Source organism: Electrophorus electricus, chromosome 5 (genome assembly GCF_041902795.1).
Source record: "Electrophorus electricus isolate QZ-2024a chromosome 5, ASM4190279v1, whole genome shotgun sequence".
Classification (NCBI taxonomy): Eukaryota; Metazoa; Chordata; class Actinopteri; order Gymnotiformes; family Gymnotidae; genus Electrophorus; species Electrophorus electricus.
In genome coordinates, this window is record NC_137501.1 from 7,220,221 (window position 1) to 7,236,297 (window position 16,077).

The following is a 16,077-nucleotide window of genomic DNA, read 5'->3' on the forward strand; positions in this document are numbered from 1 at the left end:
TTCATCACATAAGCCGAAAAATAGACCTGTTTGACACTGTGTGAGGAGTAATGTCGGTTTAGGCAAGGCTGTTCTCCACAGAAATCTGTAAGGCATTGTTTTATGCATCACATTAAATAAAGATACGCCACTTCGTTTTTCGTGTGAACTTTGAGCATTATATAATAAGTCAAGTCCTATTTAACAAGTAGAACACATCAAGAGCAGGCCTAATCACTGAACGAAGTCCTGTGCGGCTCCGTAATGCATCTGACTTTAAGTCAGAGTATATTGATCAAGAAAGTGATATACAGAAAACCAAAGCCTATTTAATAGGTTAATATGAAAGAAAACCAAAAGCTGATTTTACACAGGAATTACTATTCACATAAAGTTTGATCAATGAAATAAATGAAATATTGGTCATTTTAGAATAGTTTAATTCTGTGAAAATAGTACAACTGCCAATTCCATTCTGACACTGCACCAAAAAATGTCTGTTTTGAGTACAAGTGCGCTAGAATTTCCGTGACAGCTACGTTCCAGTAAATACTGTTTTAAAACGTATGTTCCCTCTGTTTTGTTAGCTAAGCATAAACTCTCTCTCTCTCTCTCTCTCTCTCTCTCTCTCTCTCTCTCTCTCTCCCATATAAGGGTGAAGCCATAGAAAACATGAGCTAGTGCTTTATTCTGCTTGTGTGGTATATTCCCACTGAGATATCGACGGCTGAACTCGTCAGTGCTGCCACACTCAGCTCCACTTTGAGAGATGCTTTAAGCTTGTAAGCAGGGGCCCCGATTTTGGGCCCCAGGAAAAGATATCACATTTGGCCCCAGTAGAAAAAAAAAGTACCTAATGTTCTAAGAAATTTTTAGGGCTGCTGTCAGTCACAAACCCTGATCGTCCTAAACCCCCCACCCCCCCACCCCCCATATCTGGGCCCTGAATCATCAGTGTGCTTATGAAGTAAGGCCATATATGGAAATATTAGTTGAATCTCATTCCCATCTAATGCTGCAAGTTAAACTGCAGAAACCTAATGAAGAAGGTTTCAGTGCGAAGAGCAGTGGTGAAATGTGACTAAAAATAAACCTGGATATAGTAAGAGTACATGTTTATAAAATATATTCTATCATATTCTTAACTTGTTTATATTGGTCGTTTTGTTCACACATTACAGTGAAAAAAATGTATAACAGGATTTGAAATACATAATTTAGACAGATTCATTTACCTCCAAGGTATAAATGAGGTTCTTGTGTTAAAATGTGTTTGTCATCTCTTTGTTATACATTACTACTAGATTAGCAAACACATGCTACAGTAATACTAAACTCAGCAGCACAGATTAAAATAATACTTTTGTGAAGAATTCTGAATGGATTCTTATTGAAACCTATCAGAAGGGTTTACTGGAGATGTTTTTTTTACATGGATACTATTCCTTACCAGTATTTCAACATTTAACATGGGTACATTGTATGTACCCATAAACAGAGATCAAAATGTCCGACTAAAAATTTAAGGACTTTCAAATTTCAAATGTGAATAGTTTAACTATAGGAATACAATGGGAAAGAGCAGGAGGTGGTTCTGAGATTTGTGATTCTGCTCTGTAATTGTAATTATTGGAAATTAATGAATGAAGAGAACCTGTTTGGGAACTTCATCAGTGTCATTTCCATCACTTGTGCTCCACATCCTCCATAAGGCCATTCCATTACATTATTAATAATGTAGTATACATCCTCAAACAGGATATCACACACACACACACACACACACACACACACACATACTCTCACACACACACACACACCCATGCACACCCATACACATACACATACTCACACACACACACCCATGCACACCCATACACATACACATACTCACACACACACACACACACACACACACACACACACACACACACACACACACACACACGTGCACACCCATACAAATACACATACTCACACACACACACGTACACACACACACACCCATGCACACCCATATACATACACATACTCACACACACATACACAGCCGTGCACACCCATACACATACACATACACATACACATACTCACACACACACACATGCACACACACACATGCACTTATGTGCTCACACACGTGCACACACACACACACACACACACACACACACACACACACATACGCACACACACATACACATACACACACACAAGTGCGCGCATGCACACACACACACACACACACACACACATACAAGCACATGCAAACACACACAAACACACACACGTGCACACACACACACACACACGTGCAAACACAAACACACACACTCACATAAACATTATTTCTATATTTAGATCTGAACCTATTTTATTATTTCTATACACAATGCTGATTATCATGATCAATTTCTACTGTCTTTATTGTGCAAAACACCATGAAGTGGAGCAACTACTAGTGTACTGTAACACCCATCAAAAGGACCTTTAGGGGAACTGCATAATTATCGGTCTATTGGGGTTTTTCGAGGAGAATTATGGAAGGCTGACAATTACATTTTATTACATTGTAATACTAAACGCTATTGTATCCTTTAAAGTGAAACTCCATTTGCTTCTGTAAACTTCACTTAGTACAATAGTATTCAGTTGAAAAACAATTACGTATCAAGTGTACCACAAGATGGCGCCATTTCTCATGTTTTTACGCCCAAAACATTGGGCATATAAAATGATTGCCACAAAGGGGCAGTATGGATACAAGGTTCCCGTTCGACCCACGAGGAAAATGTCAGTTACATAGCAGCCTAAATTATCATTAGAGAGATCATAATTTGTTGACGCCTGAATGCTTCTGTGGTTGCACAATTTACTAACTTGAATCGCTGTAATTTTAGCAGAACTGAGGTCGAGGTTGAGCATTTACACCTCTCAGAAAAATGAAAGAAAATTCACTTATCCTAAACATTAGTTGCCTTTTTTTCCTCCAAAGTGTTGCGCAATTGTGACGGATAAATTGTTAATCAAGATGTCTCCTAAATGTAAGCTCGCTAACAAGCCTAATTTCTCTAGCAATTAACAGCTGACAAATGCCCCCTTTCATATGTGAATCCGTTATCAAATACGTCAAGAAATGTTGTCCTAAAAGACCTAAAATGCTGTTCATGAGTCCATTAAATGTCCATAAAAATATTACATCACCTACTCAAAGTGTGGTGTAAAACAAATATTTAATTATTTGTAATTTTAAAAAAAAACAAATCTGAATACCTTTATTGTCCATACGACAGAAAGAGAGAGATTATGTCACATAGATGGTGATGAGGTTGAATAGCTTTCCACGCACTTGCAATTAAGGTCCAAATGTTTTTAAATCACTTCGTTATAAAATTATGGAAAATAAAAAAAACTAAACAAAACAAAAAAACACCACTATATATAGAATTAGGGGAACACCGTTAGCTTCTGTCGGTAAATGGACAACTCGCACATTTCTAGTTATGTGCAAAGTTATGCATAATTCCAAATAGTTTAACGGAAAACTATGCAGTGAGTAAAAGAAAGAACTGCTGTAATAAACCGTAAAATGTTACGTAGCATAACAATCAGTAATGAATACAGCTTTGGTCGAAAGTTGGCGATAGTAAATGTTAACCGTGGAACATCCGACAGAGAATTATATCAGTAAGCTATTGTGTAACATCAATAGACGTCTGCTTTACTGTAGGATATCTTCCTTGGGTCTCCCTGTTCAGACATCTCTGTTCAAATCTAATAGAAATTCTCCTTCCATTATGTTACATGGAAGAGAACATGGCGCAGTAAATATTTGACCTACATTTACGTTAAGCGCTGCTTAGATTAATCTACAGTAGCGTATAATAACTTTTTGCGGTCTGTATGTTTGGTTTATGACGACTCTTTACATCCTCTCAAACAAAATCTCAGTCACGCGTTTTTGTCGTGTACATTTTAATATCGGTAAGTATTATCTACGTTCCACTTGATAAAACGATAGTTGTAGATGTAATTGGTACTACTGTTTTAAGAAACTATACTGCTCCATTGTTATCTGCATAATAAAACGAATCAAACGTGTTTGAAATATCGAATTTGTAGACACGCATGACTGGGTTACATAAATGGCGAATAAGGTACAGAAAACAATTAAGCACAATCGGAGAACTCAACTTTATGTTAGTAATATTTTGCGGTTTAAAGTTGATCACACTGGATACTAGAACTGTCATATTATTTGCATTTTGGCTTTTATGTTTTCTGCTGTGTAGCTTAGACAGACAGGTGTAATGCAGGTTTAATACATGTCGTCTGATGTATCAAGGAGCCTACAAATGTTAACATTTCTAAGCCCAGGTGTAGGATTGCAGAAACTGTTGTCTATTATTTAAACTGAAGTTAGGCTACTCTTTATATAAAATATGACACATATTTTAAAATAATTTTTAAAATAATAATAATAAAAAGAAGAACGCGAAAGATCAAGTTGGACTCGTGTCTTGATTGCAGATATAGATCTTTCTCATGAGTTTAAAAGACTAAGCGTGCACTATTTAACGAATATTTCATCACACCTGAATAATTCAATTTTTTGAGACTGTGAAAACAAGGTGACGCTTTAAAACATTATACTACAACAGGATCTACTAACGAAAAAGGGCGCTCAAACGCGTTGGCTGTGATCTCAGGGTGACAGGAAATATCACTTGGACTAAGTCTGTTCTAAAACTCAATTAAAATGGTTGCTGTTGTACTTAATTCAAATATTACGAAATGTACTTTAGAGCTCTTATAACAGTGTTGGAAATTAAGATATATACTAGATTATTTGGGCGTTTTTTCGCCTTCAAAATGAATAATACAGTACACAATCTTACTTCAACTCATAGGTAAAATAAATAAATCAATTAATTAATTTATTAATGAGTGCAAGTGTTTTATATAAGTATTATCTATTTTCTAATAAGTCGTAAAATCGTTCAGGATTGCTTTACTTTTTCTTACATGGTCATCGAAGGCACGTGTGTTCTGTGCTCTTTGACAATAGCTTCCACTAGGTGTCGCCAACGCAACTTTTTTCGAGTGACCAAGATTTAATTTTCCAATAAAGTGAAATTAATTCGGAGCTACTCAAATTACAAAGACGCAGACTTATTCGTTGATTTTTTTGTGTGATAGTTAAACGATATATTTACATTTTATATTGTTAGAAAAATATGAACTGTTATTTTTATAGATAAAGGTGTGTACACCATCCTTTTATACAAAGAAAATGATCACATACGCCTATAAAATATCAAATAAATAAAATACGAAGAAAGAAAGCCGACTACAAAGGCATGATTAACAAATATACATTTTATCTTGTTATCTTACAATCTGGAGTTGTTACCTATGTCAATATCTGATTCTACTCTTATTCTAAGATGTATATAGACATGTTAACGCTATATTGTATTGGCCAAAATACAACACTACGTTAGTAAAACAATAAATCTTAAATAGATTCATAGCTTAATATGTTAACAATAAACAATTAAATCATTCATTTACCCACACAGACAGACGCATGAGTACAAACACACACACACACACACACACACACACACACACACACACACACACACACACACACACACACACACACACACACACAAAGCTTAGCAATGACTATATGCACTTAGGCATCCATTTCATTTCCAACCACGTTAATAATCTGAAAATGCTTCATCTATATTTTCATTTTCATCAATAGTTCACACACACACACACACACACACACACACACACACACACACACACACACACACACACACACACACACATATATATATATATATATATATATATATATATATATATATATATATATATATATATATATATATATATATATATATATATATATATATATATATATATCTTGCTACTGGGTTCCAGTACGGCTACGTATTGCACATTTGGTGGGATGCAAATTCCTTTCAACGAAGTTTACATTTAAAATAATAGAGACTTCAAATACAGGCTACGGGGAAGTCTTGTTAGCCACGTAAAATATATTTTTTCATTATTGTATGTTATAGCACATATTGATGTTGACTCCATTTGAGCTAATATATTTTAAATCAGAAAATGCATGTCGGGATGAAAATCCCCGTTAAAACACGATGTACGCACGGAATTCTATAGTGGGTAATTCGAGCTAAATTAATATCAGTGAGAGTGGGCTAGAGGAGGCACGAGACTTTTAAAGGTAAGCGAACCATGACACCCACGTATCCACATGCATGCACATATACCCATCACAGGCCAGTTACGAAGCGCTACACGTAATCGTTTCAAATGGGACTGAATATATCAGAACCAGATTGTGTAAGCAGTTTTGACTGCCTACTGCTGGAAATAGGCTAAATGGTTAGTGAAACGTCTTATATATTTTGGGGAGTGAAATCCCAGCCTCTGTAGTTGTTTGTGTAAGCATAAATAAGCATGCTTGTCTCAAATGGGAAATATGACGAAAATGAATTTGAACGGAATTAAAACACTGGATGAAAAATACAAAAGTGAAAAATCAAAAGATAGTGGAAAATAATAGACTTATTATGCGTTTCATCGATTCGATTTATTAAAAAAGTTTAAATACCTATTGTAATTGCATTGTAAATATGCATCACTATGGTAATGCTAGTCCAGCATTGTTGCACACAGGCGTAGCCTGTCACTCACGAGCACTACAGAACTTCAGTGTGGAGAGAGTGGCCGGTGCCGGGAGACAGCTAGCTTACAACTAAGTTCAATTTCTCTTGGCGACAAGAAAATGCAACCGGGTTACCCAAAATATGTTTAAGACCAACAACATACGAGCATATGACAGCACGTGTTTTGATCCGCTGGGAGTAAATCTTTACGTGTGCCTGTCTGACCACTTCTATTGGGTGCCACACCAGCTGAGCAGTTCGGAGCAAGGTTCACAAGATGAAGAACAGACACTTTACCAGTAGGAACTATGAGTGAGCAATACCCGTGATTGCGCAAATTAAAAAAAAAAAAAAAGTTTTGGAAACGCTTGTTGGCTCGAACGAGAGCGCAAATGTAGCTTATTAACTGACGGCGGACAGTAATGGTGGCTTGAAGGGTAAGTGTATCTACTGGTCAATAATGTCTCAGATAATGACAAGTTAAATATAATAGTTAAGGGCTATCAGGACAGATCCCTGATTTGTTGAGGCAGTTTCCTAGTATCAGAGGCTACGACGCACACTTATCTGTGTGTGGTGTTGCAGGTGTTTAAATGAAGCATACTTGGGTAGCTAATAAGACAACGTAGGTTATATGCGGTAATCTGCCGATTTACAAACGACATGTCGTTGTGCTGTTATAGCAGAGTATTACAGCTGGGGCGTGCAAACACCCGATCTGGCTTAATCGTTTCCCATATCAAGGCTACTTATAAGACTCCCAGGTCTTTGAGTATTTGCGTAAATTAAAGCATCTGCACAAAATTACAATTTCTTAAGAAGGCCTATATATTTAGCACATCTTAAAGTATATTGAGAGATGAAGTGAAACGACGTATTTCGTTAGTAAAACGATGATTTTACTTTTGTTGGACTAGGTCTTTGTTCATACACACGGAATGTGAATAATTGCTATGCAATAGTGCAATATTTGAGTCAGTAAACCGAGATGTTATAAAGGCATATTTGAGGTTCTTTGGTACCTTTCACGTTGTGAATGCTGAAATGTAAAGGAAATAAATAATTTCAGACAGAAAAAAATGAACATCCCTAAGTGAATCTACCGCTAGAAAATACGACGAAATAAAAAGAAATATACACACAACGCGGCCAACGCGAATGCAAAAGAGATGCAAATATACCTTTTACATATGCATCATTATTAAAAATAATACACATGCTGAAACCAACTGCACCGATGCCGTATGAATGGCCGAGCGGCGTCTCATTATGCACGGGCGATTTCTCTGCGAAGAATCTCCGCATCTTCACTGCGTGGTCCCGGATTCGAAGGTACATGGTAGAGATGCTAAAAGCCTCGCCACACACAAAAAAATAAACAAACAAAATACATATATTCTCTCCAAACAGAAACGAACCACCTCGGAGCCGACGATGGAAATTACTCCAACCGCTGAAAGAAAGGCTATGTAAGGGGATTTGCATATTTGATGCACTAATTTCCTTGATGTATTTAAATATGGCTGCACGTAGCAGATATGCTTGTCTACGTCACTGGACGTGACCTCGTTGTTAAATCTAAACGTGAATCCGTTTTAGTCAAACGAGCACGCCTGCAATAATGGAGAATTAGAGCGAGAAATACAATTGCAGGGTGTAACGTCATATCAACTTTATTTATTTATTTATTTACTTACTTTTTCGCATTTGAACTTGAACTTGACATTCAGCAAGCACACATGTATGTATATAAGTATTAAAAGGTTAATAGTAATAATAATAATAATAATAAAAATAATAATGTATTTTTTTGTTTGTTTTGTTATTATTATTATTATTATTATTATTATTATTATTATTATTATTATTATTGCTATATATATAACATGGCTGGTTTATTGATAAAAAAAAGTTTTTTGTAAGGCCTCGTGTGTTTGTGTGTGTGTGTGTGTGAGAGTGAGTATGTATGTGTGTGTGTGTGTGTGTGTGTGTGTGTGTGTGTGTGTGTGTGTATGTGTGTGTTGTGAGTGTGTGAGAGAGAGAGATAGATTGAGAGAGAGAGACAGAGAGAGAGAGAGAAAGAGAATATACCTAAGGACATGTTTATGGTTTATGGTTCTATGAACGTAGGAGCTCTTTCTTGGTTTATTACGACGCAAGTTAGATTTTTCACTTGTATTCTTAAAAAAGGGAAGCTATCTTTTTAGCAAGTTTTCCCTGTACTAATAATGTCCTCTCTGTATTAAAGACAGCAAATGCGTTCCGTCAGTCAAATCGTGTTGGAGAGAAAAGCTCGGAGCAAATTCATTACTGCAGTCAATCCGTAACCTGGTCTGGGAACTGGAGGCTAGTCCACGCCAATAGACGAACAATGGCTCCTCAGTTCAAGTCCAACAAAAGACCTGGCGAACTTGTTTGAATTTCAGAGCACGTCCTTTCTCTCACAGAGAGAGGTTCTGCCCCCTCCCCGAACACCCCCTCAAAAAAAAAAAAAAAAAAAAAAAAATCATGCCAACCGTCTCCGCTCAACAGTGCACTTTTCCATTTGGTGCTGTAGACAAATAGGTTATGGGAAACTTCTCAACCCCTCCTCTCTCTCCCCAGCTGACTCTCGCCCACTCTCTCGCGCTTATACAGTCTCTTACTCTCTCGTGTGCGTGGACTATGCCTCTGCAAGTACCAGAGCAACCGAAGCACGCGTAATGAACTGAGTATTAGCGGCAATTTTAAACGAAGTACTCGCTATGGACGCCGGCAGGTTAGTGAGACAACCTTTTGCACAGCGGGAATTGATACCGATCGCCTTGACCGCGAGGTTATTTGAAAGACATTTGGAGAGAGTGAGTACGTCTGAAGACATTTCTCTTAATTTCCGATATTTGTCGGTTTTCACCTCCGTTTGAACCATTAGATTTCTCTAACTTCTAGCTTTCTTGTGAACTTCATCTAGTGCACTTTTGCGGCGGTTGCGTAAATAGAGAACAACTTTCCAGTGTTATTGAAATGTTGCCGTCCAAATGTGATATTGGTGTCTGTTCTCCAGGTGCAGTGTTGCAATTGAACATCTGATCATTAACGAAAGTGCAGATGATGAAAAATTACTGAATAACTTTACACATCTTTTCCAGTGATTCGTTGTTCATGATGAGGCCTACCATTCTGATTCTAACAATTACTGACCAACTGTTTATCAGATTATTAATCCGGAGATCAGTATGCATGTGGGCCTAATTCAGCCATTGCGTTCATGCAGTAATTTACTCTAAATTATTGTTATTCAGTGTTATGATATTGAAATAATTGTGATACTGTCCTGCTGCATTCGCGTTTAACACAGTCAGCGTGTTGGACTCCTTCTAAGATGGGTCAGACATTTTGATGTGTCTTTGCTACTCAGCTATTTATGGTACTGGTTTGCACAACGAATTCGGGCTTTAAGATCGAGGCTTTATGTTCTCACGGCTCTTATTTGGCACTGTCACACTGGTCTCATGTGTGGTTTTGGTCGATGTGATAACTGGCCATTTCGTTGGAGATGTATAAGCCACACATTTGCAAGATGCGTTATTACCGCGATGTCTTGTGAGTGATTTGCTCCATTCGGACAAAACCGAGGTAGTGCAGACAAGTTTATCGTTTGCGGCATTTGAACTTGTGGGCTATCAGTGGCTTCTCATTGATGTAGGCTTCTGTCAACACCGAACGTGACTACGCCGCGGGGCCTGCGTTTGCTCTGGACAAGTGTGACGAGGCCGCCGTTTTTTTATATCGCTCTCATAAGCCAATTCAGTCACAGATCCATCATAACTAATTAAATCTATTTTGGCTTTTCCCTCCAGAAAAATTGAGTAGTGGGTGACCAAAATTAGGGCTCTGAAATTATATCTCGCAGGACCGATGTGGAGTGGGAAATTGATGGCAGTTATGTAGCCTACTTCAGGTCTGGCGTTGGCTATCTGGCTCCTGCTCTATTATTTGGATAAATGCTTCAGGGGATATGTTTTATTTGAGGATAATGGAACAAATAGCTTAAAATAAAATGACTGTCTTTCTATAGTTGCAGGATATCGGTGAGGCCTCAGTCATAGGTTCTATGCAGCAATGCCTGATAGATGTTCAGGTATTTTAGGTGATGCTGTGATATGAAAATAAATTGAGGACACATGTTACAGACAAGTGATGAAGGAAATTTTTATTGTTTTCCCACGTTTACCACGCTGCCCCCTCTCGAGCGCCCCCAACACACGCGCGCGCACACACACACGCACACGCACGCACACACACACACACACACACACACACACACACACACACACACACATACATTTTATAACTAACACGCACGCAGACACATATATACAGAGGCAGTGAATAATGTATTACAGCGACATTACTTGCAGACTACAAAGCATGTTTTTTTTCTGTCATGTTGAATTAAGGTCAGTTCATATAAACTTCAGTTGAAAAATGAAACATGGTTTCGCGCGGACTATTCTTATTGTTAGAATCCATATATTATATCTTGCCACAAACGGAAAATAACACGTTGTGATGGTGCTACATCCTGCCTTACAATAACAGAAAAGCACCATTGCGTATCAACTCACAGTGCACGACGCATCCGTATCCGTATACAACCAGGCCAGGCTCTATACACCGAGTCTTCTTCCTCGAGTCAAAAATATCGGACACTTTGTCTAGCTGCCGAAACAAAAAAACAAAAAAACAAAAACATCGGAACATCTCCATTTGATGCATATATAGGGTATATACCAATATTCTAAAAATCTTCATCTTCAAGAAGAGCGCCATTGTTCTCAGACAATATCTCCCCCTCTGTGCTGGCCGTTGTCGCATCCCTTCCACACCGCTGGCAAAATATGCCTAAAGAATAGGTGCGCGTGGCAATGGCGCGGGAAGATTGCAGCCTCATCGTGCACGAGGGATGCAAACAGCCCTCCTCATTTAAAATGACATCATCATTACCTTGGCACTCCCGCGGTCCGAGACCTTTGACCTTCTGTGGTTGGTCCAGATTTTGGCAGTGGATGCCCGTCCCCTCCCCTTATCCCCCCCTACTCTCTGAGATGGCCCTTTTCCTTCTCTCAGACCGTTCGTGGAAGGAAGACAGCGGAGCGGAATTCTTTCCCTCTCGTCGCGTATGGCAGCGATCACCGATCTAGGGTATTACCGCTTTCCACCGTGCCCCGCTTGATTTGCGCCGACAACCTGCCACCCCTCGTCCAAAAAAAAAAAAGCGAGATCTCTCCATTGAGTGGCGAAACAAACGCGATGTTATTCTTATGTACACTTCTCCTCTGGAATCGGATTTCTCCTTTGTAACCTCACCGCTGGTTCCGTGGGATATCTGTCGCTGCCTCCACAGTCTAATAGAACCAAAGGAGCCTTTTGTGAGATTGAGGGTCAATTTGCAATGCAAATGAGGGCCTGTGTAAGGATGACTGCACCTTACTCGTCGTTGGCCCTCTGCTCTGACATTATTTTATGTAATGAAAGTGTCTAAGGGATTATGGCATAGCCTATAATTTGTGCTTCTTGACCTTTGAAGATACCGATATTTAGCTGCACTTTGCAGGCATGATGCATTTGATCAACGAGGACAACACCGGATGACTTCACAATTAAGGAGTTCGGTGGCTGTTTTATGCTGATTTTACAACTTCGTTATTTGGATTTGCACAACTCAAGACGAGCTATCTGGATTACTGTCATGGAATTGGAAGCGAGTTGTTATCTTTGGTTATCTAGCTGTATGAGTGTGTTGGTCGTCATAAAGCTAGATAACCGAAAGTAAAAACTGCCTCCAGACACATCGAGCCGATTGGATGCTTCATAATTTAATGACATTAAGGAATCCACTCCTATATATTTCGTGTGATTTGTGAAATATTATTGGTAATTGAGGGTAATGTGGGGTTCGATAGATTAACATCTATCTATCTCTCTCTCTCTCTCTCGTTTACACACAGCGCGCGGTTTGTTTATTTATTTGTTTGATTGTTTGTGTGTTGTCTCATGAAATTAGTTAATAAGTTAATTCAGTGATAAAAGTTTCTTCTTTGAAAACAGTGATCGATCCTACATCAAGTGGCAAAGCTACTGCAGACTGACATTTTACAGAACCCACGTGCACGCCTTGCCACTTTTTGTTTCAGCTTGGCTGCCTTTGGCCAGGAAACGGCGCCGGCATCCCAAACAGAAATAATTAGGACATATGCAGAGCTGACAAAAATGAAAAGGGGTGGGCGCGTGGGAGAGCGAGGGGGTCGCTCCTCCTTAATTGATTCCGTTAAACGGAGCGCAGGAGATGTGAACGACTGGATGCTCCCATTCCCACGCTCGAGGGCAGGCGGCAGTTCCACAGCCCAATCCGAATATGACAGATAGAGCCGGCGGGGCTGTGGGCTTTGGAGGGGAGGGTGGGACGACATAGGTCATGAAAAGACGTCAAGTGCACCCGACTCATCTGCATCACTTTAGAAAGTGGCGACGGTCCCAGCCTCGGCACACTGGTTCCGGGGCCCAAAGTAGTAACGGTTTTAAATGCGCAATGAGTCGCCATGCATGGTGTAAATCGGTTATAAACCTGACAGTGGAGGACTAATGTAACCATATTTGAATAAGTTTCTTTTTTCTTCTGTAAAATTATTTTGTTGTTCATTTTGAGTAAAGCTCAATTGCAGACTGTTGAATAAAGGACTACCGTAGACCACAGGCTTATTGAAAAGATGACATCACCACTATTGTGTTCTCATTTGTATTTGAACTTGAGAACTGTGAGATTTTCTTTTATTTGTCCTGGAGCCCTTTTATATTGTTTATATTTCCACAATACTGTGCCGCTTAAAAATAATCTCCTGCAGTGAGGAGATTCATTCAGAAAGCCTTATTCAGAGATTACAGAGATTATGTTGTGTTTAACCAGCCTTCGTAAAATAAACAGTTATTTTTTTAACCAAAATTCAGGTTTCGTGAAGTTAAATTCGGCGTGTTAAAAACATAATTACTAGAAATTACAAAGTTATGAAGTGATAACCTGTTCATAAAAAACAGCCTTGTATTTGACATGGCCTAAGGCATATTACTGAATATCTTGTACACTCCACAAATTATTATTATGATTATTATTATTATTATTATGATTATTATTATTATTATTATTATTATTATTATTGGGATTTTCCACAGCCTTTGCTGTTCTGCCGATAGCTTACACTAAACTGTAAACTGTAGCCTTCATCTAACGGGAGAAAAAAAATCATCGGCTTTGTAACACACGAAACAAACCAGACTGTCTCCTTTTCAGGCACCAGTCTGTGGAGCGATAGCCTCCAATATCGGGCGATTATCCAGTGCCTCGGAGAAAAATTGAGAATGCGAAACAGGGCAGCAATGAATATAACTGGGATTCACTGCCTTTTGGAATTTCCAGTAACGGACTTATTGGTTTTAACACCTCGCTTGTCATTTCGTGTTAAGAAAACGAATCAAGTTATGTTGACTTGATTTACTTGTTATCTTAATCTTTAAAAGTGAAATACTGTCGAAGTAGCTGTTAATATGTCTAGTTTCTTTTTACTGCAGTGAAATCTAATGTGTTTAAGATTGTTTCAGAACAGCACACTCTCAGAACCTGGGCTAAATTTCGTGTAGCCTCCTGGTTCTGTTTCACGTGAAACATTTGTAGCCCTACCAGTCATTCACATTCGATGTTATCAAATCTTTTGATGTCGCAAAAATATTTTTTCGTTTTGTTTTGTTTATTTATTCATTCATTCATTTAAGACTATGCACTTCATTTTACCTAGTCTAATCAAGGTATGTAGGCATAAGGGTTATAAAGTCACTCAATCTATTCAAAATGTCACTGCCGCAATTTAATGCAGGAATGTACCACAGAAAAGTTGTGAGTGGCCTGGAATCTCTGAAAATCATATTTGAAGTAGTCTTTCATTATTGCGGTGCCACACGCCTTGAGTTGATGGAAATGGGTCACGTTTCTCAAGGATATCAGCATTCCACAAAGATAGTGTATGGCCTGTGTATAATAGTTACTAGTGTGACTGACATGCTCCTCAGAAAAAAAATGTAGGCTGGAATTTCAGTTAAAGTTTATGAGGATCTGTCCATGCAACACAGCTGTCATATAACATTGGGAGGTTCATTTAATTTCAGTTTGTCCAGATTTTTAAAGGGGAAAAACGAGAAAAAGATTATCGGCTTTGCATTCTCTGTGCCTGGTGTAGATTTTATATATATATATATATATATATATATATATATATATATATATATATATATATATATATATATATATATATATATATGTGTGTGTGTGTGTGTGTGTGTGTGTATATATATATATATATATATATATATATATATATATATATATATATATATATATATATATATATATATATATATATATATATATATATATATGCTAGTGTTCTGCATGAGGCTTGCATAGCTGACATTAGGCTGTAACTGCACGAGTATGAATATTGAACACAGTAGGCTTCTCTGTATGAAAGGTTTGCTTGATTGTGTGTGTGTGTGTGTGTGTGTGCGTGCGTGTGTGTTATGTGTGTGCACGCACACACCCTTGCATATGTTTGTGTGTGTCTTAGGCACATTTACAGTGCATGGAAAAAATCCTGCATTTTGATTGGCTGAGTAGAATAACCATGGCGACCGAGGCAGCTTATCAGTATTCATTGGGTGAGCAATCTTCATATTTTGGACTACCCCACTCCCCTCAGCTGCAAGGCCTCCTGTCTGGCTGCTGTGCTGGCTTTGATACTGCAGGGTCTCCAACAGCCTGTAATCAGCAATTAGTCCTTCACTACGTGTCAGCGTTTGTTTAAAAATCAGTTTGAGATAGACCTTCTGCATGCCAGCATAAGGAAAAAAAAGAATACCACTGTGATACTACATGTTAAATGTTTTCTTTCTCATAGATGCTTGTATAGGCTTAGATATATTGTTAGGTTTATAGCATTTTAATTGACTGTGTAGAGGACAAATTACAGAAATGCTGTACATTTGTGAATTTGTAAGTGTTGAAATGTAATATGGTTATCAGAGACTTGAAAGGTTTCTGTCCTCACAGCACTACACCTTGACCATAATATTCTGGTGTGTGACCCAATTTAGTGTCTTTTCTCTGCTTTTAACAGCATGTAGGTGAAGGAACCTGGCTCAAACCATCAAGCCCAATATTCAGAGAGGCATGACCATTAATATCACATATATAACATGGGCTCAAAAAGACATCTAGCTACTATCATGGGAAATATATTTAAGTGTCTTTGAAAAGTAGAGTAGGGAAAGATGAAGAAGCCTGTTAGAATTA

The 16,077-nt window shown here is 38.2% G+C and overlaps 2 long non-coding RNA genes across 2 annotated transcripts in view; one reads left to right on the top strand and one right to left on the bottom strand.

Moving 5' to 3' along the window:
- The first annotated feature begins 9,259 nt into the window (after positions 1 to 9,259).
- The window catches only part of LOC113572888 (uncharacterized), a 34,624-nt gene continuing 27,806 nt past the window's right edge, over positions 9,260 to 16,077 (top strand). Inside the window, exon 1 of the long non-coding RNA XR_003410162.3 lies at positions 9,260 to 9,538. This is a non-coding gene — a long non-coding RNA (uncharacterized LOC113572888). The remainder of the gene's footprint in view (positions 9,539 to 16,077) is intronic.
- Positions 10,876 to 14,916, bottom strand: LOC118241961 (uncharacterized). Its single transcript, XR_004776454.2, has 2 exons — positions 11,685 to 14,916; positions 10,876 to 11,399 (listed from the first exon to the last, which is right to left on the bottom strand). It is a non-coding gene; the product is annotated as an uncharacterized LOC118241961 (long non-coding RNA).